Here is a 27,926-nt window from a genome sequence, read left to right on the forward strand (position 1 = left end):
CTGTGATACTAGAGTTCCATGCAAATGACTATAGCTATCAATGACCTCACACTCATCACCTCCCTTTGCCTATCATAATCTACAGACTGAGTGAGACTTGAATCGACCAACACTTCCTTGCACGACCGGTCACCCACTTCAGTCTGGCTCCTCACTACCTCACCCACCTGCTCATCCTCCCTTTTATTTCTCTGCTTAAACCTGATACAAGACAATGGGTAAGACAGGAGGGGAAAGTAATGAGTGTCAAGCCTACAGGTAAAGAGAAGAGAGAACATTCCTACAGGTAAGGTTAATTTAGCTGAAGATGAATTGATGATCCCCCCTTGACAAGCATAAAATCCTGGTACAAAAAGCATGACGTTATTTTTCAGTCACATGTCACTCACTGTTTTACTCCCTTCCTCGCTCACTCTCCGCATCGCCTTCCTTCCCCTCGACACACTCCTTATTCTCCATCACCCATTTTTCGTCCCTCGCCTCCTCCGTCACTCCTTGCACCTCAATCTCCATCTTTCTCTCCACCACATACTCGATCTCTGTCCCATCATTCTTACTCCCCTTCTGTCTCTTTCCATCTTCCTCTCCCTCCTCTCCCTCTGTCTTTCTCTTTAGTCTTCACTGCGGCTGTTCATCTGTCCGTCATCCTCTTTGTCTCTTCCTCCGTCACTCCCTCCCTCCGTCACCTCCCTCGTTTCTGTGTGTCATTTTCCCTCCATTAAAATCCTTCGGTCCTTGTCATCCTTCCTAATTATTTGCAGCACTTTTGTTTCGCTTATGTAAAAGTTGAAGCATTGCCGAGTTGATTTTTGAGGGAGAAAATGAATCCTCTCTCTCATTAAATCCAGTTATTTTTTTCTCTCGTCCAAATGATGACCGTTTTTGCTCGTTAACTGTACACATGAATCACGTAATGTTGTGGTGTTACAGGAAATAAAAAATAAATGCTTCAGGGAATATTCATGAGATTAAACACAAAATTATAACAGGTGATGCAACAGGTGTGATGTAAACCTGATGATGCACTCACACGCTTAAAATATTCCTGGAAAAAGTTTGAAAAATATAAAAAAAATGGTTATGATACAAGCTTAATGGTTCAATGACCTGTGCAATATAAATAAAATGAATAAAATATGGTTATAAAATGGATGTTTGATATGAATATTAAAAGTAACAGTATAAAAAAGTATAAAAAGTAAAATGTAACCCAAACACTAAAGGGGTAATAGAAATATATTTAACGCACACAAAATATAAAATTCTATAAAAGTTAATGGAATGAATGATGCAAGCTTGAGTGTCATAGCAGTGGTTGATTTACAAATGTATATATTAAACAAAAAAAACAATATTCACCAGATTAACAAAAAAATGACAAGACCACACGGGAAAGACATGCCACGTGGGCTAGGTAAGTATGGTCAGGTGTGTGAGGAGAGCAGGTGAGTGTCCGGGACGAAGCCTCGTGGCGCCCCCCCCCCTCCTAGCTGTGTCTACCTGTGGATCTATCTTTGTCCCGCGTCGTCACCTGTCCATTCACCTGTCACCTGCCCCAAGAACACGCCGAGGACACCCCAAGTTCGTCTGTTTATACCTCTATGTTTACGTCTGTGTTTGTGGGTCTGTCCGTTCACCTGCCTGTCTGTATATGTCTCTCAGTCTGCCTGCTGGTCTATGTGTCTGTGTCTGCGTGTCTGTATATATGACTTGTCTGTTTGTCTGTCTGTCTGTCTCTCTGTCTCTCTCACGTACACACGGAAGCGGACGGGGAAGGGAGAACCAGGGAGGATTGAGGGTAGAAAAGAACCAAAGGAGGAAAACCCGGGAAAAAATAGGAGAAAAAGGGAGAACAGGGAGAAAAAGGGACATTCAGAGGTAAGTCAAGGAAGGAAGCAAGTTTAAAAGTGTTACAGAAGTGAAATAATTGAAGGAGAGGAGGGAGGAAGCTAATAAAGTAAAGCGATACGATGGACCCAGTGGAAGGAGGTAAAAAGTACATCAAAGGCGCTATATACACCCATAAAACTCACCAGCCAATTTGTACTTTTACGAATCTAAGACGGGAGGGAAAAAGGGAGCCGAAGGGAGAAGCGAAGAGCGATATTACTACGCGTCTCCATGTTGAAATAAGGAAAGGAAGGAGAAAAGAAAGAAAAAGAAAAAGAAGTAATGTTATAAAATTCCCCATACACCTTGCAGTACGAGTGGAAGACGTAAAAGAGGAGATAATTATACGGAATGAAAAGAAAAACAAGAGAGATCGATAAAAGAAAAGAAGCAAAGGATGAAAACGGAAAGTAATTGTAATATAAAACTCCCCATTCACTTTTCATTACGAGTGGAAGACGTAAAAGACGAGATAATTATACAGGATGAAAAGAGACAAAGAGATCGACAAGGGTTTGGGTACAGTGACTTGGTAGAAACAGCGAAGAGGAAAAAAATAAACGGAGAAGAGAGGTGAAAGAAGAAATAGATAGTGAGGAGAGGACATGCGGGGAGGGAGAGGAGAGGGCTGTGTAGAAGAAATGGGAGTGTACTGACGGAGGGAGGGAGGGAGGTCCTGTGTCTGGGGAAGGGGTGTGTGTTTTAGGGTATATGTTAATGGGTGTAATTGAGAGAAGAGGAACGTTGGAATTTAAGGGTGCCTGAGGAATTGGGATGAAGATAAGGAGAGAGTGAAAGAGTGAAATGGGAAGAAACACACATACCTACATCCATACAGACACAAACAACTAAACAAAGACGTATATAAAACAAAACAAAATATAAACAATGAAACAGATAAAAAAAACACCATTAAAACGAGACAAACACACACACTAATACAAAACACACCAACACAAAACACGCATGAATGTATTCCACAAACAAAACAAAAACAGGAGACAATAGAAAACAAAAGACATAAAAAAAATAGCCTTTGATGGTGTGGGATGCTGATGGGACTTGTTATGGTGTAGAAATCCCGAGAAAGGAGGAGGAGGAGGAGGAGGAGGAGGAGGAGGAGGAGGAAGAGGAGGACCAAGGAGGAATCTGGAGCTAGGAGTAATAGGAGTAGGAGGCGAGGGGATAGAGTAAGAAGAGAAGGGGAGGAGGGACAGAAGGAAGAGGCTGAAGTGAAACACGAGGAGTTCGAGGAGGAATGGATGACCAGGGAGGGATGCGAACCTAAGAGCAGTAAGAGTAAGAGGAGTAGGAGTAAAGGGAACCAAATAGGAAGGAAGATGAACAGGGAGGAGGAGTAGGAGGGGAAGGTTAAAAGAGTGAGGAGTCTTTCAGCGTGTGTGGGAAGCAAGGATTAGTTGGGAATGGCCTGGGAAGGAAAGGAAATTCTGGAAAGGTGAAGGGACGGCGAGGTGAGGGCGAGTGTTGGAAAGGAGGAGGAAATGTATAAATTGAAAAAGGAGAAAGAAGAGGAGGAGGAGGAGAGGACAAGGGTTCAGAGTGTACAGTGGGAGCGATATGGAGTTCGACAAGGAAGGAAAAGTTCAGTGACCTCCAAACAGAACAGGAATATCGAGGATTTTCACAGAAGTCGAGTTGAGGTAAAGAAAATGGAGTGAACGCCCCTCGTACTGAAGTCAAATACCTCTACCGCGCCGAGAATATGGGGAAAAGGTTTGTAGGTTATATAATGGAATCGAGCGTATGGGGAAAGAATATCATTAGTGGGCTTCAGGAAATAAGTAAATATAAAAGCATACCGTCTAATACATTTATAGAACCGGTTTCAAAGGACTACGATGAAATATTCTTATAAGGTTTGCAGGAAATTGAATAGCAAATGGAAAAAAATCCCTTTCAAATGTGGAAAAAAGGGATATTCAAAGGGTTAGGACTTAAGACATCGCATTCAAATATACTTGCACCGTCATGTATTCGAGAAAAAAAAAGTTTGCAGGTTTATACACTAAGTCAAGTTAAACTGTATACATCCATGCAACCAAGTTATCAAAAGTTGGAAATTAAGGGGATTGGAACCTCCGAATAAACCCAGATGCCTTTTTTTATCCTTCATTCAGAGCATCTTTTAAATCCTCAATGAAAAAAGTCACCTCAACAGAATACGATTTTTTTTTTTCAGAAATACGAGGAACGAATGAATAAAGTCTACGGGAGCTGCGCCTCACTACTACGCCAATATAGAAAAGGCGGCCTCTTATTACTCGTAAGGTTTTGAAGAGGCGACTTATTATACCAGTTCCGACGTCCTATTATTGAGCTTCAGAGAGGGGATCCCATTATACCAGTTCGGAGAGGCTGCCTTTAACTCGGCTCTGCTATTGAAGGAGGGATTGTATGTGTAAGGGATGCTGGCGAGATGGTTTCGGAAAAGACACTCTTCACTCAAATTTGACCTCTCTTCCGGCCGCTTGTTCTTCATTCTTTATTTTGGAGCATCGTCTATCGGGTTATTTTTTTTTTTCCCCTTGAGCTGCTTCCCTTGCTGTACAAAAAACATCATCATTCAAAGCATTCAAAGCAGCGCGAGAGACGGATCATTGTTGACGTCGAGATCCGCCGCTTCCTGGTTATCGGCGTCACTGACATCGTTGACTCTTAAAAACCTGAGCTTTCCATGATGTTCTTTTCGTCTTTTGTTTTCCTCCCTCCTTTTCATAACTTTTTTCTCTTTTTTTCTATTTTTTTCCTCGTGCTTTACTATTTTTCATTCCGTTTTTTTTGTTTTTTTTGCTGCACGATGACATGCTTAGTTTTTTAAATGTTCTTTTGTTCTTCTTTCCTATTTTCTTTGCTCGTCTTTTTCTCTTTTTTAATCATTTTTTCTCTTTTTACATTTTCTTTAGTCCAAGTTTTTCTTCTGCACGATGACTAGTTTACGTTTCTTTATGAGTATTTTTTTCTCTTTTACTCTTTAGGACTCTTATCTTTTACTCGTTTTCAAAGAGGGATCCTTAATTGGTTCTTTCATGACTTTTTTTTCACTCTGGTAGATCTCAATTATTTATATTTTCCTCAGGCCACGTTCTATATATCCTTCCACGTTTTTTCAGCATATACACAATTTTCTAGCTCTCCCTCCTCTCTTTTGGGGGTGAGAGGATTGCGGTGATGCCAATTTATACACTCCCTATTCAACTGCGCCTTCTTATCAAAAATATATTTAGTGACACGTACATGCACGCACGCACGCACGCACGCACCCAACCCAGCGTGCGTGAGCAGAGTCCCTTAGCACCCTCACTTCACCCAAGTGCGATTCCGGATGGGGTGGGGACGAATGGACAGTCTCAATTTGTAACCCCTGTCCACCCTAAAGTCACTGCGTAGCGGGTGCGAGCCGGGGGATAGGAGTAAAAGAGAAGGGAGCACAGTGAAGTGAGGATAAGTGGAAAGGCAAGAAGGGAAGAAAGGGTAGACAAGGAAAGGAGGACAAGGGGGTGTGAACAGCAGACAGAGGAAAGGGAGGACCGGAAAGGGAGGACGAGGAGAGGATCGGACAGGGAAGAGAGGAAAGAGAAAGGGAGGACAAGAAAGGAAGGACAGAGGAGTGAAGAGTAAGGGGAGATAAGGGGAGGGAAGAGGAATTAAGGGAGGACAAGGCAGAGAGGACAAGGGGGAAGGAAGAGCAGGAAGGGAAGCATGGGAGAGGGAAGACAAGAGGAGAGAAGAGAAAGGAAATATATGGAAGGGAGGAAAAGGAAGGAAGGACAAGGAGAAGGAAGAGCAGGAAGGGAGCACAAGAAAGGGAGGACAAGGGAGGGAAATGGAAGAGAACAAAAGGAAGGGAGGATAATGGGAGAGAGAACAAGGGAGGGATGGGTAAGGAGCGAAGAGAGGGGAAATGAGTACAAGGAGGGGAGGACAAGGGGAGTGAAGAACAGGAAGGGCGCATAAGTAAAGGAGGGAAATAGGAGGGAAGAAAATGATGGGAACACAAGGCAGGAAGGAAGGGCAGGGAAGGGAGCACAAGGGAGGGCAAGGGGAATGAAGGGCAGGGACAGGGAAGATGACACAAGGAAAAGAGGACAAGGAGAGAGAAGAAGGAAACACAAGTAAAGAAGGACAAGGTGAGGAAAAGAAAGGTAGGGAGCACCAAGGCAGAAAGGGACAATGGCGCGGCAGCGAAGAAGCTCGTCGGAACTTTTTTGATTAATTTTCCAGAGAAGCTGCCACTGTGCCGCGCCGGGACCACCTGGCCTGATTACGAGGCTTCAAACGCCTCCCCCCCCCCCCCTCCCCTTGCTCTCTCTCTCTCTCTCTCTCTCTCTCCTCGTGCCCTCCTCCGCCTTTGTTTTAAGAGAAGGGTTTTTCCTCATTTTCGACCTTAGCTCCGTAAACTAAATATATTATAATCTCGTTCTAAAAATATTCTCTCGTTCTAAAAATATTCGGAGTAGCTTTTTTTTTCTTCTTCTTTATAGCAGCTCCGTTGATGATGGGTTATGATGATGATTATATGCGTATGTTTTAAATCTTGTGCTTAATCATTTACACAGGTTTCTTTCTTTTTTTTCTTTTCATTCTTCTTTTTATTTTATTTTTCTCTTATTTTCTTTTTCTTTCCCTTTTTCTATTATACGTATTCTGTCGATTATTAGAGTCTCAGGTGTGCAAGAGACGGACAGGTGAGTTGGGAGTGAGACAAACGACTTATATACACACACCTGCTTCACCTGCGGGTTTGAGATTTACAGGTGTGACATTATGGTGACAGTCGAAGAGATGTGTTAAGCTCGGCCTGGTCTACGTTGTGATATACTTACCGGTGTACTAGAGAGGTCAGGTGGATTACGCGCCGTATCGCTTCATTATTGTTCTGTATACTGGGCGTGCAGTGTTTCTTTGGATTATGCAGTGTTGTGTTGTGTTGTGTTGTGGAAATGGTCGTGGTGGTGTTGGTGGGTGACTGCTGGCAAGCGTTGCGTTTGAATCTGTATTGCTTCGGTGTTGTCTTTATTGAAATCGAATACTAGTCTCTCCCCATATTGTGTTGCACGGGGTAGAGGCTGTGAAGATTATTGACTCGTGTTGTAAGTGTTATTTTACTTTTTTCCTACCTAAAGTATCCCCAAACTATCGAGTCCATCCTGGCGGTGCCCCGAGACGGGGTTTTCCCTTTTGCGGCGATGCCAAGTCTACTACCAGCAATTAAAGGCTCAGTACAAGTGGGAAATTTTGTCCTTTCTCCCTTTCCCTCTCTCTCCCTACGGCCCCACCCCACCCCACCCCACCTCTCTCTCTCTCTCTCTCCTGTAAGTTTTCTGTTTCTCACACCCTGATCCTCATTACTTCCTCCTCATCCTCAGTCAGACATGCATTCCTTTCTTGTTACATGTTTTTTTCTCCTCTCCCTTCACACACTTACACACACACACACATACACACACACACACACACACACACACACACACACAGATACATGCATACATACATACATACATACATAAATAGACAAAAGTGATTCAAACCATACAAATTAAGAGTATTCTCTCTCTCTCTCTCTCTCTCTCTCTCTCTCTCTCTCTCTATCTCTCTCTCTCTCTCTCTCTCTCTCTCTCTCTCTCTCTCTCTCTCTTCACTTTTTCTTTTTTTTACATTTGACTCTTGTTCCACACCACCCTAGAGGTAAGAGTTAAGGTGCGTTTTTTTATGCAGGTTTCCCCAGGAGGCATAATCCTCTTTCAGATATTTAATCTGACAGTTCTTCCTCAGAACTTTCCTCCTCCACATTTATGATGAAGGATTCTACCAAATGATCAACCGCAACATCTTGTCGTGCATCCTCTTCTTGAAGGCCCTCTGCATGCTGTACTGCCTTCATCCAGTTGCTTGCCGTGACCAAGCTTAAGGCTTCCTTGACGAGAGGTTGTAGGAGGCCATTTTATAGTTGTTGTTCTTGGCGACATGGGTTTTACTTGAGCCCAAATGAGCTCAATAGGGTTGTAGTGGCAGTGGTAAGGTGGAAGCCTGACAACTTTATGTCCTGCTGCCTCGGCAATGGAGTCGATGCGGTATTTTTTCCGACTGCAATTTTTTTGTGAGTGCGTACAGCTCAGCTCTCAGCAGGTCAGGACTTGGCTGAACACCCTTCCTCTCAAGCCAGTCCCTCAGGTCAGCTTTTCTCCAAGATGAGGTAGGATTTTTTTCTAACAGAGCAGAATGGTAGGGAGCGTTGTCCATGACGATGGCGGAGTGTGGCTCGATGTTCGGCAGCAGCTTATCCTTGAACCATTCTTCAAACATGGTTCCATTCATCTGTTTGTGGTAGTCGCCGTCGTTCACAGCTCGAAATATTAGCTCACAATTATTTATGAAGCCATCTTTGGTTCCAGCATGCAGCACAATGAGGCGACTTCCTTTCCCAGTCGGTGGCTTAATCCCTGTTGCTGCGTCTGATGTGGTGTCTGTCCAGCATTTCTCGACGGTGTAATTCTGGTTCACCCAGGTTTCATCAAGATACACAATGCTGTTTGAAGACTCCCTTACCTGATGCATTTGTCGCAGAAATTGAGTTCGCGTAGCCACAACATCAAGCCTTTCCATAAGGAATTTCCTGCCATCCACTTTCCTATACTTAAAACCGATATCCATGAGAATCTTCCGTAGGGACTCTACGCCTCCTTCAAAAGAAATCCTCTGCTTGAGTTCTTCTTGTATTTTATTCAATGTAGGAATTTCCTTCCTCTCGTAAAATTCCAACACTGTTCTTCTCACCACACATTTGTCGAAATCGTCCAGGTTGGTTACAGTCGCAGAGCGCCTCTTTTTCGGCGATGAGAAGACAGGCGGTTCAGGAGACTCTTGTGTCATGCGGGCTTGATTGATGCCAAAGCAGATTCGCCGAACAGTTTTTTCACAGACATTTGTTGCTCTTGCAGTCCTGGCAGCAGGTTTTGAGGGAGGAATTAAAGGTGCTCCGTATGCCCTTTCTTCCATGAAGAACTTATTGACGTTATAAATAAGTTCTTTCTCTCTACTATGCAGCTGGTGAGGGCTACGAGTAGCACGTGAGGCTTCCATCTCGAACGACAGCGCAAGGGAGAATGACTTGACTCGTGGAGTCATGACCATGCTTGACACTTGACCTCATTAAGTGCACCCTGGGAACGCTCAGCTAATCCTTACTTCAAAGTAGCCACGCCTCTCTCTCTCTCTCTCTCTCTCTCTTAATCTTTCTGTTTCTCCCACCCTCCTCCTCCTCATTCAGACATGAATTCCTTCCTTGTTACATGTTTTTTTTCTCCTCTCCCTTCACACACACACACACACACACACACACAGATACATGCATATATACCTAAATACATAAATCGACAAAACAATGATTCAAACCATACAAATGAAGAGTATTCTCTGTGTGTGTGTGTGTGTGTGTGTGTGTGTGTGTGTGTGTGTGTGTGTGTGTGTGTGTGTGTGTGTGTGTGTGTGTGTGTGTGTGTGTGTGTGTGTGTGTGTGTGTGTGTGTGTGTGTGTGTGTGTGTGTGTGTGTGTGTGTGTGTGTGTGTGTGTGTGTGTGTGTGTGTGTCGTGTTATCATGAGAACTGACCTCTCGTTTACCTGCGGATTAAAGCAGTCAATGTACCCATGACCCAGCCTCAAAAAACGGCAGCACTGCAAAACACACCTACCACATGTTGTGGTATTTATACAAAGTCATTGTCATCATTCCACTAGAACAATATTCAAAGCCCCCTATACATCCTCATTATAAATTTATATAAGTGCACTATTATGAAGTTTCATTTCACGTTAATCTAACAATAAGACAATAATTGCTGCTTGTACACTTGGCATCGCCGCAAAAGGGAAAGCCCCGAAAAGGGCACCGCCAGGATGGACTCGATAGATTGGGGATAGTTTTTTTTTTTATAGTTTATTATTGATTGTGTTGTATGTGTTCTTATTTTACTTTTTTTCATACCTACAGTTTATTATTGATTGTGTTGTATGTGTTCTTATTTTACTTTTTTTCATACCTACAGTTTATTATTGATTGTGTTGCGCTGAGCTGTGATGTGTTGTATTGTCCTCCTGACTCGACACGAAACACCAACCCAACGTCATGCTGCACTAAGACAGTTTGTTAGGGATCACCAAGCGTTGCGTTGTGCTGGTTGTGACGTATCGATGTGATTTGTTGTGTTGTAATAAGTGTTAGGATTTGCATTCGCTGTAGTTTGTTGTTCACCGTATTGTGTGTGCGATGTGTTGTGTCTTCTGAAGTTTGTGTTGTAGTTGTTGTGTTTCATGTCCTGTGGATTACAAATTAGTACTGATAAATGCTTGTGGTGTTTTTTTGTGTGTGTGTTGGATCAGCTGCGATTTATGTTATGTTGGCCGGGGTGTTTGTTCCGCGCCTGTATTGTTGTGTTGCAGCCTACTGATGATTTGTTTTGGCTCAAATAATAATCAAACAGTCACCATTAAACTCTTTGAAGCATTTCCCAAACATGGTTTTCAGTTCACGTCACCAATAAAATAAATAACACATACACAATACTCTCGCCCAAGCCCCCCCTCCTCCCCTTCTCTCTACCTCCTCCCATTTTATCTCCTCTCCCATCCCGCCTACCTCGCCTCTTTCTATCCCTCCCTCCCTCCCTCCCTTCGTCATTCACTGCCCCCTCTCCTTTCTCTCGCTCTGTATAATTCCCCTTTCCCTTCCCTTCCCTTCCTTTCCCTTCCCTTCCCTTTCCTTTCCTTTCCTTCCCTTCCACTTCATTTCACACACTCCCTCTCTCCAGGCCTCACTCTCCCGTCCCTTATCTCCCTTCCCTTCCTCCCTCCCTCCACTTCAACGTAATAATCTTTCACAATGCTTCAAAAATTTAGTGGACCATCATACACTGCGCAAACGGAGGAATATTGAAAATTTATTCATGCTGCACGCGAAAGTAAAAATGCCGGAAATATTGTCGTTCATTTCGTACGAGCAACATTTTTATTTATACATTGGACGCTGCAAACTAAATAAACCGCCGCGCTCCGGGCCGTGTGTGTTGCCGGTGTGTTGCGCGCGAGGCCGTGGCTGTTGCGTACCTGGATGCAACTCAACGAGGGTGTTCGGCGCTCACAACACTCCACGCCCTCCCGTCCACTCCTCCTCTCCCGGGCAAACACTGTCCCGCCGTGTGTGTAAGTACATTATTTGTGCAGCCTTATGATAAAATATTCAGTCTCCTCGAAAATTTTACGTGCCGCTGGAGGCTTCACGTTCCATTCCGTAAAGCTGGGAAATATACAGAGCCGGCAATATTTCATCGCCCGTGAAATTAAACGGTCGAGCACGGCGCCCCAGGACCCGTATACACCCAGCCGGCGGTGCTTGTGCTCCGCGGCGCCGGGAACACACGGGCCACGGATGCACAAGGCACATAAATCGTTGTGGGCCAGCCTGCGTACCGCCCTGCACTCCACTGGGCTCGCATGGAGTTGTCGTCACGGTAAAGAGCTCCCTGTACTGCCCCGGCCTCTCATGGCGATATATTTAAGAGCGCGCAATACTTACCATGTCCTTAGTGGCAATGCAGAGAGCGCCCTTCACACTCAACACCACTAATACTCCTGACGGTGACTTGATTTAAAAGAAACACTATCTTGATTACTAATAATGTCTAGTGAACGGGTCTTGGGAAAGGAGTTTGCTTTATGTTTGCTCTGTGATTCTGTTAATTAAAATGATGCACATGATAATAGATACAACGCATAGCTCATAATACAAATAACCATAATAATATAGACAGTAGGAGTTCTTGGAAAAGCGATACGAATCAGGACGCGACCTTTGCTCAACACATATTAAGGTGCACCGACATCAACAAATACCCCCCAGCACGCGGTTAATGAAGCTAATAATAACTCGAATCGAAGTGGCGTGGGCATAAAACAGGAACTGAATATAGCGATGTAATTTTATCTGGGATGGATTTTTTTATTCTTAATTTTGCTATGTTGATGGACTAACACCCGCCTTTCTCGCGTGGTGTAAGGTTCGGTAATTTCAATCAAGTTGTTTTGTAACCAACATCCGCTGGCAAAACATTCCTGTAATGTAATTTAATGTGTTCCAGCAAATCCCACCGCGTCAATCATGAGTACATTTTACATTATTTACACGTTGTCATTTTTATGTTTTGTTTCAGTGATCGCAGCGATTTATTATCTCCCGGAGACTATTGTTGTTGCTGGGGATCACACACACACACACACACACACACACACACACACACACACACACACACACACACACACACACACACACACACACACACACACACACACACACACACACTTTTCATTCGGGTATTAATTTCGAAATGATTAATCCGGAAAGCGTGGTCATGGCTTTTAAGTTGGCAGTCGTTTCTACATTAGTAAATAGACTGGAAGTTGTCATGAAAAACGAGGCCGGCGAACATTGACTCCTAACCTTTGATTCGCACAATAAATTTCTCTATTAAGATCAGTGTATATTAGTAAACCATATAGTCAAACAAAAAGAAGTGGAAGAAGGAAAAGAAGACGAAGACGGAGACGAAGACGATGACGAAGACGATGACGACGAGGAGGAATACGAAGATGAGGAAGATAAATAATAAAATAATAACAACATTGCAGCAGCCACCTCATAACCTCCTGCTGCCGCCAAAACAACAACAACTTTCACCCTCACTGAAAATTAATACACTGAGCCGTCGACTTAACCTTAGCCTGAAAGCCACGACGCCTCAACAAATTCAAAGCAACACTCACCACAAGAACGACGAGATGGCGTGGCGTGGCGTGGCGTGGTGTGGCGCTGAGAGTGGTGTGGCGAAGCGATGAAGTGGCGTATTGTGGCACTGAGGTAGCATAGCGTGGTCAAATAAGGTCTTGTGGCTTCAAACAGGAGGGTGGAAATGCTTTGGCGAGACACTGCCTTCATTCCTCGAGGTTTTACAGTCTCGATTATTTTTGCCACACCATCAGCAAACCTTCTCGCCGGCCTGACATCGCCACACCTCGAGTTGCCTTGCCATTCTCCTCGGTCCGTTCTTCCCTATCTCATTACGACTCGCTTTCCTTCCCTTCCTTCCTCGCTCAGGCATCGTCTCGGCCACGCTCAACAGACGCTGATTTTACCACACCTGCAATTTTCATATTTGTTAATCTAATCTGAAAGTGAAGCAAACTGTAATATCTCTCGCAACAACATTATTGCATGCATCCATTATTATGATCTGATGGCGAATTAATGTATAAAAGCGTCGGCGGCTGTGGCTGATGATGCTCAATTTGATTAGTGAGAAACAGGTCATTTGCGCAATTGTGATGGTTTGGTCATGCAACATTAAAGCGGCGAGGCGAGGCGAGCTGAAGCATGGATGTTACGTAAGACGAGAGCACCATTTCCTATTTTCTTGCATATTCAATCTTTTATTTTATTATGGCTTGATGGGAGCGCTTTCACATTTACTGCGCACCAAATATTTATTTTTCAAAGCTTCCCGGGATGAAGAATAAGAAAAAAATGGCTTGAATTATGAGCACGTTATATTGCTACTGTACCGATCAAATAACATATGAATGGCAGGTTGTGTAGATTCATTTAAGTTGTGTGTGTGTGTGTGTGTGTGTGTGTGTGTGTGTGTGTTCTAAAACTAGACACAAAGTTTAAATAAAGAGTAGAGACAACAAATATGGCGTAAAGGGTTATTTTTATTATTAGTCGAAACACTTATTATCAGCAAGACCACCATCGTCCATCATCACCACGTCCATTCGTTCACATTCAAAGAGACGTTACCGCCATCACCACAGCGACAGACTACCATCACCTCCGGCACAGACTACCACAATCTCAATCACCATCACAAACTACCGCCATCACCACCACAATCACCAACACCACAAACTATCATCACCACAAGAATACCATCATATCATCCCCACCACCAGAGTATCATCACCACCACCGTGACCACCATCACCATCACCACCATCACCACTATCACCACCACCATGACCACCATCACCATTATCACCACCATCAGCACTATCACCACCACAATGACCATCCTCACCACCCTCATGGCCACCATAGTCACCACCACAGACTACCATCACCATACCGACGCTTCCTATTCCCCGGATCCCAGCATTCCGCAAGACGCTAACATCACCACCACTACCATCACGACCATTATCACTTTCACCACCATTACCATCTCTTCCACCACCACCACCACAGTCCGCTGCCTCCCATTCCACAAGTTCGAGACAGCAACAATAACAAAAACAACAGCAACCTATATTAAGGCCGTTCAGCCACGTAAGCCGCCTGATCTGCATGTGTCTGGCAGCGCGCCGCAACCCCATCAACCATTTCTGTCAACACGGACACTTACTAACGCTTTGATCGATGAATTCACCCGGATTACCGAGGGAGCACACAGCAAACACCCGCCAACACTCAGCACGCCGACACAATGGCGAGGCGGCGGCAGAGAGCCCGTAGTGAAGCACCAAGCAAACACGTTTCACTGTGTTCGAACCATTCATCCTCTACCCAAGATCAAGGCTGCTCAAGGTGGTGGGTTATCTGGCGGCGCCCTCATCGTCTAGACTCACCGAGGTCACGCTGCTGCCGACCTCTACCAATGACGGGGATCGAACGTGTTTTTTTCGTGGCGGAGAGCCATATAGATTGGTGTGGGGGCCGCGGTGCGAGGCAAGATTAATTAATTCATCATTATCCCGAACCTCCGCGTTCCGGGAAGACCTCAAGTGTTGACAGAAAATGGATTACTACAAATAGCAAGGGAGACTAAAAAAAATAGGATGCGTTTTATGTCACCAGTCATTAAGGGACAGCAAATTTATTAACTACTGGAGAAAAAAAGAATATGAAATCGGTGATGAGAACTTGTAAGACTAACGGAGGATTATGTCATCTGTGCTAGTCATGATTATTTAATGATTTCACTTAACGACTTAACCTTGAAATGTGAGGAACAAAAATAAATAACTTCCTTCACACCTGTTGCTTTGCCTTGACATGACTCACCACCAGTAACAAAAAATAAATCAAGTGTTTCCATGTTCAACGTCAGAGTCCGAGGCAATGCGATCACACCTCAAAAAAAATAACACTGCTTTATCTTATATCACAGTAAATCAAAGAAACATTTTAAGACTCGCTTCTGGCAAGACCATTCACTTAATTAGCCTTCGGTGTGGCATGAAGTGGCAGGTATGCGGTGGCGCTCTTGGCAACGTCATGAGGGATCGTTTTTATGCGTGGAAGACGAATCACACGACATTAAATTTAAAGCTGTTAGTAATGAGGTGAAGATGAAAGGATAGATGGTTGGCAAAACAGCGAGCCGTAAGAGGAAGGGAGAGAATGAAGGAGGATGAGAAAGCGAAGGGAGGAGAGGTATAGGGGGAAGGCGAGGAGGAAGATGGTGACGGGGTGGAGAAGAAAAGAGAGGGAAGGAGCCGGGAGGCCTAACATACATCTGACAGAGGCAAGAGATAACATGAAGCCCAAACATGCCAAAGAGAGCCAGGCAGGCGTTTCCATTCCTGACGCGTCTGTAGCCGACTATAAATCAAATCGGGAGCAAAAAAAACCCACGGAGAAAAAGAAGCGACCGTCTTCCCAATGCGACAAAAAACGTGAGGGGGCATAATACATTCCGCGGAAGGCGATGGCATTTTGTCGACTCACGGGAAGAAGATTGTGGGAAAGGAGTGTGGGTGGGCCGACTTCCCCCTCTCACCCCCCCTCCTCCAGTCCCTCCACCGCCGCCTCAGTTCCCCTAACTATCAACATCATCAGCATCAACAATAACAGGGAAGGGGCAGCAGGTGGCGGGGTCCGGCAGCACACGGTTATCTCAAGGCACCAATAGGATGTACTTGAAAGCTATCAGGCCGGCCATTGTGAGCAGCCAGACGTGTGGGCTTTGATGAGGCTCACGGCAGAAAGGAGAGTTTTCTTTCAGGCCAAACCCACCCACCCTCGTCCCTCACACACACACACACACACACACACACACACACACACGCACACACATACACAAACACACACACACAAACAAACAAACAAACAAACAAACAAACAAACAAACAAACAAGTAAACATACAAACAAGCAAACACAAACACACACGAGATAAAGAGGCCTATCTAGTACAGCAAGCAAACACACTCATAGTCAAACACACACACACACACACACACACACACACACACACACACACACACACACACACACACACAAACAAGCAAACATACAAACAAACAAACACAAACACATACGAGATAAAGAGGCCTATCTAGTACAACAAGCAAACACACTCATAGTCAAACACACACACACACACACACACACACACACACACACACACACACACACACACACACACACATCCAACGTCCTTCTCCATGATCTCAAAGAAGCAGATGTATCGATGGTGGTATTCCTCATTAGGTGAACAAAAACGTAGCATATTTGTCAGACCGCTTCCAAGAAAAAGATGTAGTCCTCTCCTTCGCCCAGCCTCCGGGGTCACACGAGGCAATATCGACATTAGTGATGCATTTTAGCGGCCAAGCGTTGCCCGGAGGCCGCGGCGAAGACCACCCACCTTTGCTCACGGGAGACCTGCCTACCTGCCCATCTCTTCCCGGCGACAAGGCGATCAGGTGTGGCCCCGTGGTCGTGAAGGAATGATCTCGGCGCCGACAATCAGGGAATAAAAATCAGGGCCAGTATAGGAAAATATCATTGTTCGCCTTTTGACCTGTTCATGAGAGAATTCATACTGACAATCGAGGGACAAAACCATGACCAGCTCAGGAATATTAAACTGTTCGCCTTTTGATCTGTTCAAGAAAGAATTCGTAGTGATACCTGAGGAACAAAATCATGACACGTTCAGGAATATTAAACTGTTCACTGTTGGACTTTTTCCAAGAAAGATAGAATTCTGAAGATAATTCTTTTAGTACTGAAACTGAGGGACGGAATCATGATGAGTTAGAAAAAAATAAAGTTGCTCGCCTTTTGATTTGTTCATGAAAGACAGACTTCAGAAGTAAATGTTTTTCGTACCAGTAATTGAGGGAGGTCATGAATAATTCGGAAAAATAAATTTATGCACCTCTTTAGACGTTCGGGTAAGATAAGCACTTTGTAAAGTCATTGATCTGTCGCGGTAAATGTCATCCTCCTGAAAATGGACGGTCCAGTAAGGCATACGATTCAAGAGACAAAGGCAACAATATTTGAAACTTTATATTATATATATATATATATATATATATATATATATATATATATATATATATATATATATATATATATATATATATATATATATATATATATATATATATATATATATATATATATATATATATATATATATATATATATATATATATATATATATATATATATATATATATATATATATATATATATATATATATATATATATATATATATATATATATATATATATATATATATATATATATATATATATATATATATATATATATATATATATATATATATATATATATATATATGTATATATATATATATATATATATATATATATATATATATATATATATATATATATATATATATATATAGTACAAATGCCATCTTTGTGAATATTACTGTTCTTGTGAAACGAAGAACAAAAGACATAAACAAAACCATCTTTATCCATTTTTTTTTTTATAAAGCTTCACATTATTAAATCAATCGCGTTTTCATCAATGAGATTCACCTGTTTTTTTTTTCTTTCCCCCCACTCCATATCCTCCTCAACTCCTTTCCTTTTCTCTTCCTTCACTTCCATACCCCTTTCCTTCTTTATTCCTTCTGCTCAACTCCTTTCCTTCTCTCTTCCTTCACTTCCTTACCCCTTTTCCTCTTTATTCCTTCTCCTCAACCCCTTTCCTACTCTCTTCCTTCAAATCCTCTTTACCCTGTTTCTCTTTCTTCCTTATATTTTGCCACTACACTTCCCTCTTCTTTTTTCCTTTTCTTCCACTATCTCTTTCCCTCCTTCTCGACCACTTTTTCTCACCTATCATTTCGCTGAAACCAAACTGTGCACCAGCATCAGGGTTAAAAGAGACGACAACATTTTTTTTTTTTTAACGTGTACGCCTGTTGCGCCGGTAGACTCTCTTGAGGGGCCTGGATGGTATTCGGCCCCAGCCCGTCATGGCGCAGGCAAGTGTTTATAGTGGCGCCATCTTCTCTTGGCTCATGCTGACCCCCGGAACTCCTTGATTCACTTGGACGGTTTCCTCTAGAGTCCGGGTTGATGCGTGGTCTTCAGGACAGCATGTGGGTAGTTTTAAGCCATTTGGTGGTGACTGAAAAATCCGAGGTGGTAGCGTGGGGATTCGAACCCGCGTCGTCCATCACGTGGTGAATGTGGGCCCAGCACGCTACCACTCAGCCACCGCCTACCCCTATCTACACAGGTCACGCTACAGGTCAGTACAAAAGTCAGCTACAGGTCACGATATTGGACTGTACCATATAAGAATCACTACTTCATATATGGACTTCAGAATATCAAACAGTAGAGGCACACAATTCTTAGTATTGCCTTGAGAGACTTCAAAAAATGGGTCGTTAGGGTAAGACATAAAAAGACAAGGATTTAAAAGACTCAAATAAAGATAAAGACTAAATAAAGACCTACATAGAAATGGCTTACCGTGAGAAGACTTTTAAGACTCCTCTCTATACAACACCAGACTAAACAGACAGCATCATCCTCTCCATACTAAGCGTCTACCCTAATCCTCCCTCTTCACCTCTCTTCCTCCCCTTCTCCCTCCCTCCCCGCGGCACCTTTTAAGCACGCCCAGATGCTCCTTTTCTCTCGCAAAGATTTCCTTCCCCGAGTGGCGCCATAATCTGCCTCCACAAGTTTCTTCCATTATTGAAAATCGTTAAAATATCGCCGAGGTGATTATCCGCGTATCGGACTATTTTTACGCCTCTCCTCTGTTATACATTAAACTGCTGCGCCGCGCCTTGCCTCCTCCTCTTCCCTCGCGAGTAAATGGCGCTTTAATTGCCCATAAATACCAACCAAGCCGCCCTCGCCGAGACTCACTTCCTCCTCCTCCTGTTCCTCCTCCTTTCTTCCCTCCTTCCTTCCATCTCAGCCGTCTACTCGTGATTTAGATATTGTGTTTACTCTCATGCCCTCGACGATGTGTGTTAGGTAGTGTCACCCGAACGTCCCCGAACCATCTCTCTCTCTCTCTCTCTCTCTCTCTCTCTCTCTCTCACGAAACAGGAATACAACGACAAAAAAAACTCCCCTAGCCCGTAAATGAGTCGCCTTATGGAGAAGCTTGGCTCTGAACCACGTCTGGACACCCCGTTAGCAGCCAGGTTCTCCCTCTGATTAATGACAATGAAGAAAAAAAGAAGAAAATGTGCCACCACCTTCCTCCTTTATCTCATTCTCTTCCCGCTGGCCCACTCCCTCTCTCTCTCTTCTTTTATCTCCTGCCCTTTCAACTTCCAACTCCCATTCGTTCTTCGACCCTCTTCTTCCCTGTATCTTCCTTTCTCTCTCTCTCTCTATCTCCTGCCCTTTTCATCTCCCTCTCCCATTCCCTCTTCAACCCTCTCCCCTTTCCTATTCCCTCTATTCCCCTCAATCTATCTTCTGCCCTTTCTCCTCCCACCGACATTTCCTCTTCGACCCTTTCCTCCTTCCTTACTCTCTCTATCTCCCTATCTCTATCTTCCGTTTTGGTCTCCCATCTCCCATTCCCTCTTCGACCCTTTCCTCCTTCCTTACTCTCTCTATCTCCCTTTCTCTATCTTCTGCCGTATTCGTCTCCCATCCTCCATTCCCTCGTCGACCTTTTCCCCCTTCCCAACTCCTTCTCCCTCTCTCTCTCTCTCTCTCTCTCTCTCTCTCTCTCTCTCTCTCTCTCTCTCTCTCTCTCTCTCTCTCTCTCTCTCTCTCTCTCTCTCTATCTATATCATCCTGCCTTTTCACCTCCCATCTCCATTCCTTCTCTATTCCTTTCCTCTCCCGTCCCACTCCCTCCCGCTTGCACAGATGCCTCGTTCACAGTCTTAACTAAACACTCAAGACGGAGCATCGCATAATTTCTCAGAGAGGATTCCGTCAGGGTTCTCGACATACTCCGTCCTATTCCTTCCTTCTTTCCTCTCTTCTCTTTATAGTTCTCATCATATCTTTGTCTTTTTACTTCTTTTCTCCAATCCATCCTTCTCCTCTTCTCTTTACTTCTCTTATTCCTTCTCATCTTCTCTCTCCTTTTCCTTAATTTTTTCCTCTTTCTCCTCCTTTTCTTCCTAATCCTCCTCTGTTTTGTTAGCACCTTTTAACGGGAGGGAGTGGGGATATAGAGGGTACCAGCGGGAAAGAAAAAATAGTGTGTGTGTGTGTGTGTGTGTGTGTGTGTGTGTGTGTGTGTGTGTGTGTGTGTGTGTGTGTGTGTGTCAATAGGGCTGTGTGGGATGTCCTTTTATTGGTAGGGAAAGGCCAGGGAAGTATTTAAAGACGTTCATGAAAGCAGTTTAGGGGTGTAATAACAACCAGGTCGGGCTCAGTGTTACAGCGACGCACAGAGCGACTTTGCTAACGGAAGGCGACGGCATAACTCTTTACGACGCGCCCTGAGAAATAGGAAGACGAGGTAAAGGGGTTGCTTTAATTAAGGGCGTCATGAAGGAGAAGCTCTATGTCACACGCTCCTGGATATCTTTACCTCTATATAAATGTACCACTTCCCTTTTCTCCCTCTTTTCCATTTCGTTCTTTTCTCTTTCATCCTCCCTTTTCTTCCATTTATACTTGCTTCTCTTTCCAATCCTCCTCCTCCTCCTCTTCCTCCTCTCTCTGCTCTCCTCTTCTCCTTTTCCTCTCCTCCTCCTTCTCCTCTTCTCTCCTCTCCTCTCCTCCTACTCCTCCATTTCCTCATTTTTCTTCTCCTTCAACCCCACCTTTTTATTGACAATCAGCGCACGCAAGAGTAAAAAAATCGATATATGACAACTCTAAACAAGAAGAAGTCACGCCTCTTGAGTAGAATAATTACTACTCTAAACATAATCCGAAATCGTAGTGGTAGGAAAGTAAACGCAACTCACAACCCACCACCACCATCACCACAACCACCATTACTACCACCACTACTACCACCAACACCTCCAGCACCACCACTAACACCAGCCAACACAAATACCACGTCCATCCTGCCTGTCTGTCTCTGCCCCGGGTCCCATAATTTCAGGAGCTAGTTTTTGCGTCTCGGCACTAGGTAGTACGCCCTTCCTTCGCTTCATAAGGAGGTTGTTTGGGTGGCGACGGAGAGCTCGCCGCTGGGACCGCCCGTTTCTACGTCTCGACGCCCCGAACGTGTCACCATCCGCCCCGCCCTCCTTTCCTTTCCTCGCTGTCGCCGCCCGTTCCTGCTACGTCGCTGCCCTCCTAACAAGTCATCATCTACCCCGTCCTCCTTTTCCCTCCTCGCCTGGCCGCCCGTTACTACGTTTTTACACTTCAAACTTTTCACACTTTCAAACTTCATATACTCCTACTCTTTCCTTCTTCCCCACTCCTCTTACATGCGTTTACTCTTTCACTTCTCCTCTTTGAAGTTGAGTCTCTTGCTGTATTATACTCTTTCATACTACTCTCTGCCCCTCCCTTCCTGCTTACATTACCACATACTACATTCTCATACCTTTTTCATACTCTTTTCATACTACTCGCTGCATCTTTCTCCCCCTGTCCTCTCCTACACTACTACACTACCACTTACTCATACTTTTTTCTACTCTTTCATACTACTCTCTGCCCCTCCCTTCCTGCTTACATTACTACATACTACATTTTCATACTCTTTTCATACTCTTTTCATACAACTCGCTGCATCTTTCTCCCCCTGTCCTCTCCTACACTCCCACACTACCACTTACTCATACTTTTTTCTACTCTTTCATACTACTCTCTGCCCCTCCCTTCCTGCTTACATTACTACATACTACATTTTCATACTCTTTTCATACTCTTTTCATACTACTCGCTGCATCTTTCTCCCCCTGTCCTCTCCTACACTCCCACACTACCACTTACTCACACCTTTTTCCTACTCTTTCATACTACTCGCTGCCCCTTTCTCCCCTTCTCCTCTCCTCTCCTCTCCGCTGCCCTCCTCTGCTCTTTTCCAGTTTTGTCAGCACAGGTTTGGTTTGGTCCGGGGGCTCGAGCGGCGATCAGGGGCTAACAGCATAAACAGGTTATTCAGTGGCTTCTTAAAGGCGACACTGATCTATCTATATCCATCCACGTCAGCTAGTCTGCCATATTTCATTTCTTTTCTTGACTTTTTTCCTCCTCGTGCCTAGTTAGTATATGCTGATGCAATAAAATGTGTGGGCTTTTTCGATCTCAAGCTAAGTTTATTTTTGGTTAATTGTCTCTTTTTTTACTTGTTTTCTGTTTTCATTTATTCTTTCTCTTTGTTTCTGTTTTCATTTTCTCTTTTGTTTTGTTTCTCTTCCAATGTTGTTTCTATTTTCTTTCCTTTCGCACCTTTTTTCCCTTCCTCCTACATGCTTTTCCTCTTCCAATTCTACTCTATGTTATTGCGTCTCTTTCTCATTCTTCCTCTCTATATCTGTCTCCCTCTCCCTTCCTTCCTCCTCCTTCTCCTTCTCCTCCTCTTCCTCCTCCTTATCCTCGTCCTTCTACTACTTCTCGTCTTGTCCTTCATCCTTCTTTTCCTCTACCTCTTTAGCACCTTCCTTCTGCGTCTCCTTCCCGGCAGGTGAAAACAAAGCGAGAGACCGTCCACGTGCCGCTGGTGTTCGAGGGCCCATCCCATCCTCGGTACGTGATGGATGCTTCTCACTTCTATATTCACTTATCTCCCGCCGCTGAAAGCCCTTTATGACCAGACAAATGGGTTCAGGTGAGCTGTTTCTTCCCTCCTGTCTCGCCTTGCCTCCTCACTGCAGTCTTAGGTTTTATTGACTTGTTTGTCGCTTATGTTTCTGAGATGTATTGAGAAGTGTGTTAGTGTTAGTGTGTGTGTGTGTGTGTGTGTGTGTGTGTGTGTGTGTGTGTGTGTGTGTGTGTGTGTGTGTGTGTGTGTGTGTGTTTGGGTTATATGACGGTGACTGTATATTCATTTTCCTTGAGCATATCACCTTTTACTGTGTTCCTCGTATGTCCCCTTCTCTATCTCATTCTCTTTCCCTGTTCTTCCCCTATCTGTTTCTAAGCTCCTTTTTTAATTTCCTTTACCGCCCTCCTACCAACCTTCTCTTTCCTCCTCCTCTCTCTCTCTCTTTCTCTCGTCCCTCACACGATCCAACGCCCTACACGGACATCCTCCTAAGCCCTCTTCAACAGTCTCTTTTTTTCCCTCTCCTCTTCATTGTCTTCCTCCTCATCCCGTCGTGTTCACCCTCGTCGTCATCTACCACTGCGTCAATTTTCTTTCCCTTCCCTTCCCTTCCCTTGCCTTCCCTTCCCTCGCACTTCCCGTTCCTCGCATTTTTCCACGCTGTCCCCTCGCCCTTTGTCCCGCCTTCGTCGTCGCTGCAGGAGAGTAATCGGCCGAGGCTTCTCCGTCCTTAATCTTCTGCCCCACGGAGCTGGCCACTTCATGAGAATAAAGATTACTCGCCATTCTCGCTCCGTCAAGACCGATATTTCAAGACGAGGAATTCCGGGTCACGCTGGACTTTTTTTTTTTTCATTATTCGTGTCTCTCTCTCTCTCTCTCTCTCTCTCTCTCTCTCTCTCTCTCTCTCTCTCTCTCTCACCGGAGCTTCTCTTTTCTTTCTTTCTTTCTTTTCCGGATTTGCGATGATTTCTCTCCCTCTCCTTTCTCCAGTTCGATGCCCTCTTCCTCCTCTCCCTTTTCTCCTCCTCCTTCTCTAGCTTTTCTTCTATTTCCTCCCTCTCTTTAAAATCATTCCTTTCCCTCTCCTTTATTTCTTTCTGGCGTATTTTTCCTTCTTTATCTCCTCCTTCTCCTTCTTCTTCTCCAGCTCCTTCTCTTTCTCTTCCCTCTCTTTATAGTCATTCCTTCCCTCTCCTTTCTCTGTTCTGGCGTCCTTTTCCACCTCCTCTATCTCCTCCTCCTTCTTCCTTCTTCTCCAATTTCTGCTCTTTCTCTTCCTCCTCCTCCTCATCCTGCCACATTTGCATTCCTTCACCGTTAATGCGATAGGTAAAATTTCCGCTCGGTGTCCTGCTGGCGGGCTGGCAGGTTCGGGCTTTTTACAGGACACTGAGTGGGCTGGACGTGCGGGCTAGGGGCGGTGATAGCGAAGGGGACAGCTGCTAGTGCTTCTCCGAGCTAACCTTTGTTTTCTGATATACGAGGCAGCGCTCTCAGCCGCGCAAAGACAGGTTTCTGCTGGCAACATATATTTTCCTTTTTTACAGCGTTATCCCGGCGGCCGTACATCTGTTTAGCATTATCGTTTGAGGGTGTAGCACAACGACCAGGCTTGATGTAGTGGCCAGTCCGGGTGAGGCTCGAGGCACGGGCCAACCTGTTTACATAGAAGCTGTTTATGCTCCCTTAAGGCTCGGCAGATTAATGGATACCTGGAGAAACCTGGTAAAAGGTGAAATTAGGTAACCCGGATGTCACTTCTTACCTTGTATCCGGAAAGAGTGGAGGAGGGAGACTTCACCTGAGGCTCTGATGTTAAAGTTTGATAGTTAGGTGCCACGAAAATCTTGCGTGTATGCCTAAACTTTGCAATAGCGTGGCATTAATAAATTTTCAGACTTGACTTTTGTGGGTGCCTCGACTCGTGTTATCTCCCCCTCCATGTCGTGCGGTAGTGTTCTTCTTACCACCTGAATGACAAGTTTATGTGCTCAGGTGAAAAGAAAGGCGCCGCGAGGAAGCTAATATCTAAAGTACCCAATGACGGGGTACTTAATCATCCCATATCAGGTTCTTATGGGAGCCTTAAGTCTTATGGTGAAGTGGGTGACAGATAAAGGGCTATAACTAAGTTCTTTATATACTTTCCAATGGCGCACCACTCAGCTCTATTATACCGCAGTTCTCAAATATATGCTCCTTCTAAAACTGTGGATAATATTTTTTTCAGTTCTTGTTGCTTTTTTTTTACAAATTTTACTTGTTCTGCTGATTTACCTTTCGCTTTTATCTTATTAATTGTTATTATTTCTTCTTACTAACTGATTATTCTTATTGATTGATTTGTTCTTATTAATTGTCTTATATTGGAGTGTTCTACCTATCACCTGGATGTCATGAACTGCCTGGATTCATTAAGCGATATGTGGTTTGTGGTGAGGATTAAAATACCCACACACGATCTTTGGTTCTCGCTTTACCATGGTGTTGCCTCCACCCTTTAGCTTTACGTTAGTGTGATCTGCCTGATGCCATCTAGACGACACGTGGATGCCATGCAAGTCATATTCAGTGGTAAGCGACTTGTGGCGAGGCACCTCCTGCACACAGACTCTGGTTATTACATACGGCAGCCTTGTGTTGTCGCTGTCACTAAGTCTTATGAAAGCGTGTTCCACCTGTCACTTGGATGACACGCAGATTACCTGGTTTTATTTGGCGGTGTGTGATTTGTGACGAGACCAACACCCTGCACACCTGCACACCAACCACCACGTCAGCACTCAACCCTCGTCTTTCTTGAGGTTAGAATAATCTACATCATTCGCACATATTATTTTTAATCCCCTCTCGCACTGGTAAAGCAAAAAGCGAACCAGAAAGAGTTTCATGACAAGCAAAGATTTAATGCATATATTATCTTTACTCTTGCTTTTTTACTCTTTCTTTCGCTCCTTTTAAAACTGTGGATATTTTTTTTATTAGTTCTTGTTGCTTTTTTTACAAATTTTTACTGGTTCTGCTGATTTACCTTTCGCTTTTATCTTATTAATTCTTTTTATTGCTTCCTACTGAGTGATTGTTCGTATTGATTGATTTATTGTTATTAATTGTTTTTTTCTTATTGACTGACTATTCATACTGACTGATCTCTTGTTAATGATTATTTTTTAGTGTTTTCTTAATCTTTCATTATTTGTATTGATCGAGTAGCTGTTTCTCTTCTTTAAGCATTATATACCGCACTTAACTCCGTCACTACACGAATAAAGCAGACCAGTCAACCAAACAACACAAAAAATGTCTGTTTCATCACGAGCAAATATCACACTGATGAGGAACACGAACTCACGCAACTTTCCAGGGCCTGAGCTTTAATTTTTCCCCTCCTCGCCTCGCCTTCAGCCCGGCCTTTGTCTTCCCTCGCCTTTGCAATAATTGGCATGACCCTCTCCCTTACCTCGCTATCATCAATATTCATTTCCCCTCCCAGCGCCCAAGCCAGCCGACCCTCTCTCCCGCCCGCTCCATTACTCTTCCCTGCCTCGCCTTCCCCAAGTCACTCCACTTCCTTAAACATCTTTCTTCCACTCCCTCCCTCCCTCCCACAGCGATGGATGGATTACTTTTACTTTCAGTCTTCTTCCCTTCCGCTCTAGCCTCCTATGCTATCAGTATCACGCTTTTTATTCTCTACTTTCCTTTTACAACGTTGATTGATTCTTGGAAGTGTCATTTTGTGTGATATTTTACGTTTTTCTTCACATTCATTATGTGTCTACTGTTTATTTTTTTTAGGATTCATAAGTTCTGTTTCTGACATTCATTAAAGGGATTATGCTTGTTTAATTTACGTTGCAATTTAATATTTTTCATGAGGACATTTTACAAGGTTTGATATATAATTTTTTTTTCAGTAAACAAATAAATCTCCGTCAACTTATTTCGCTTCCTTCATTTTCCTCTCGTCATTTCGCGGCCCTTCCTCGTGCCTCACCTTTAGTCTCATTCGCATCGGCGTTTAGAACTAAGTTTCCTTCCCCGTCCTCTCTTCAGTTCACGACCATTCTTTCTGTTTCTGCAATAAGCTCCTTCATCAATTCTGCACTTTATCGCCATTCCTCGTATTTTCCCTGCTGCAGTTTCATTCCTCTCGTCCACAATCTCTTCACTCGCCACTCTGGGTTCAGTTATATATGTCCTCAATTTTCCGCTTTCAGTTATTCGTGTTTCTCCAGTAAGCTCTTCCATTACGTCTACATTTTATTGCTTTTCCTTCGTATTTTCCTTGCAGTTTCATATCCTTCATCGACAAACTCTTTACTCGCCACTCATAGATCATTTTTATCTTTCATTTTCCTCTTTCACTTGATTGTGTTCCTCCAATATGCTCATTCATCACGTCTGTACTTTAATGCCTTTCCTTCGTATTTTCCTTGCAGTTTCATATCCTTCATCGACAAACTCTTTACTCGCCACTCAGAGATCATTTTTATCTTTCATTTTCCTCTTTCACTTAATTGTGTTCCTCCAATAAGCTCATTCATCACGTCTGTACTTTAATGCCTTTCCTTCGTATTTTCCTTGCAGTTTCATATCCTTCATCGACAAACTCTTTACTAGCCACTCAGGATCACTTATATCTTCCATTTTCCTCTTTCACTTACTTGTGTTCCTCCAATAAGCTCATTCATCACGTCTGTACTTTAAAGCCTTTCCTTCGTATTTTCCTTGCACTTTCATTCCCCTCGTCCATCGTGCACAGCCTCTTCACTCGCCACTCAGGGATCAGTTACATCATCCGATTTCCTTTTCAGTTCATCGCCATTCTCGTCCTCTCCTCCTGAGTTCATTCTCCTTGTCGCCATTCACCACTTCACCCTTCGTCCGCCACTCGTCACTCAAGAATCAATCATTTTCATAGTCCTTCTCGTTCCCCCTTTCCATGCGAGTTCATTCCACTATATCATACCTCGGCCATTCCTTCCTTCCTTCGTGCTTTTTCTGTCACGAATCACCACT

The 27,926-nt window shown here is 43.9% G+C and overlaps 1 long non-coding RNA gene across 1 annotated transcript in view; it reads right to left on the bottom strand.

Moving 5' to 3' along the window:
* Positions 1–10,677: 10,677 nt before the first annotated feature.
* LOC126998878 (uncharacterized) overlaps positions 10,678–27,926 on the bottom strand; it is a 59,535-nt gene continuing 42,286 nt past the window's right edge. Inside the window, exon 3 of the long non-coding RNA XR_007753048.1 lies at positions 10,678–13,097. This is a non-coding gene — a long non-coding RNA (uncharacterized LOC126998878). The remainder of the gene's footprint in view (positions 13,098–27,926) is intronic.

The sequence above is a fragment of the Eriocheir sinensis genome, chromosome 15, assembly GCF_024679095.1.
Source record: "Eriocheir sinensis breed Jianghai 21 chromosome 15, ASM2467909v1, whole genome shotgun sequence".
Lineage (NCBI taxonomy): Eukaryota > Metazoa > Arthropoda > Malacostraca > Decapoda > Varunidae > Eriocheir > Eriocheir sinensis.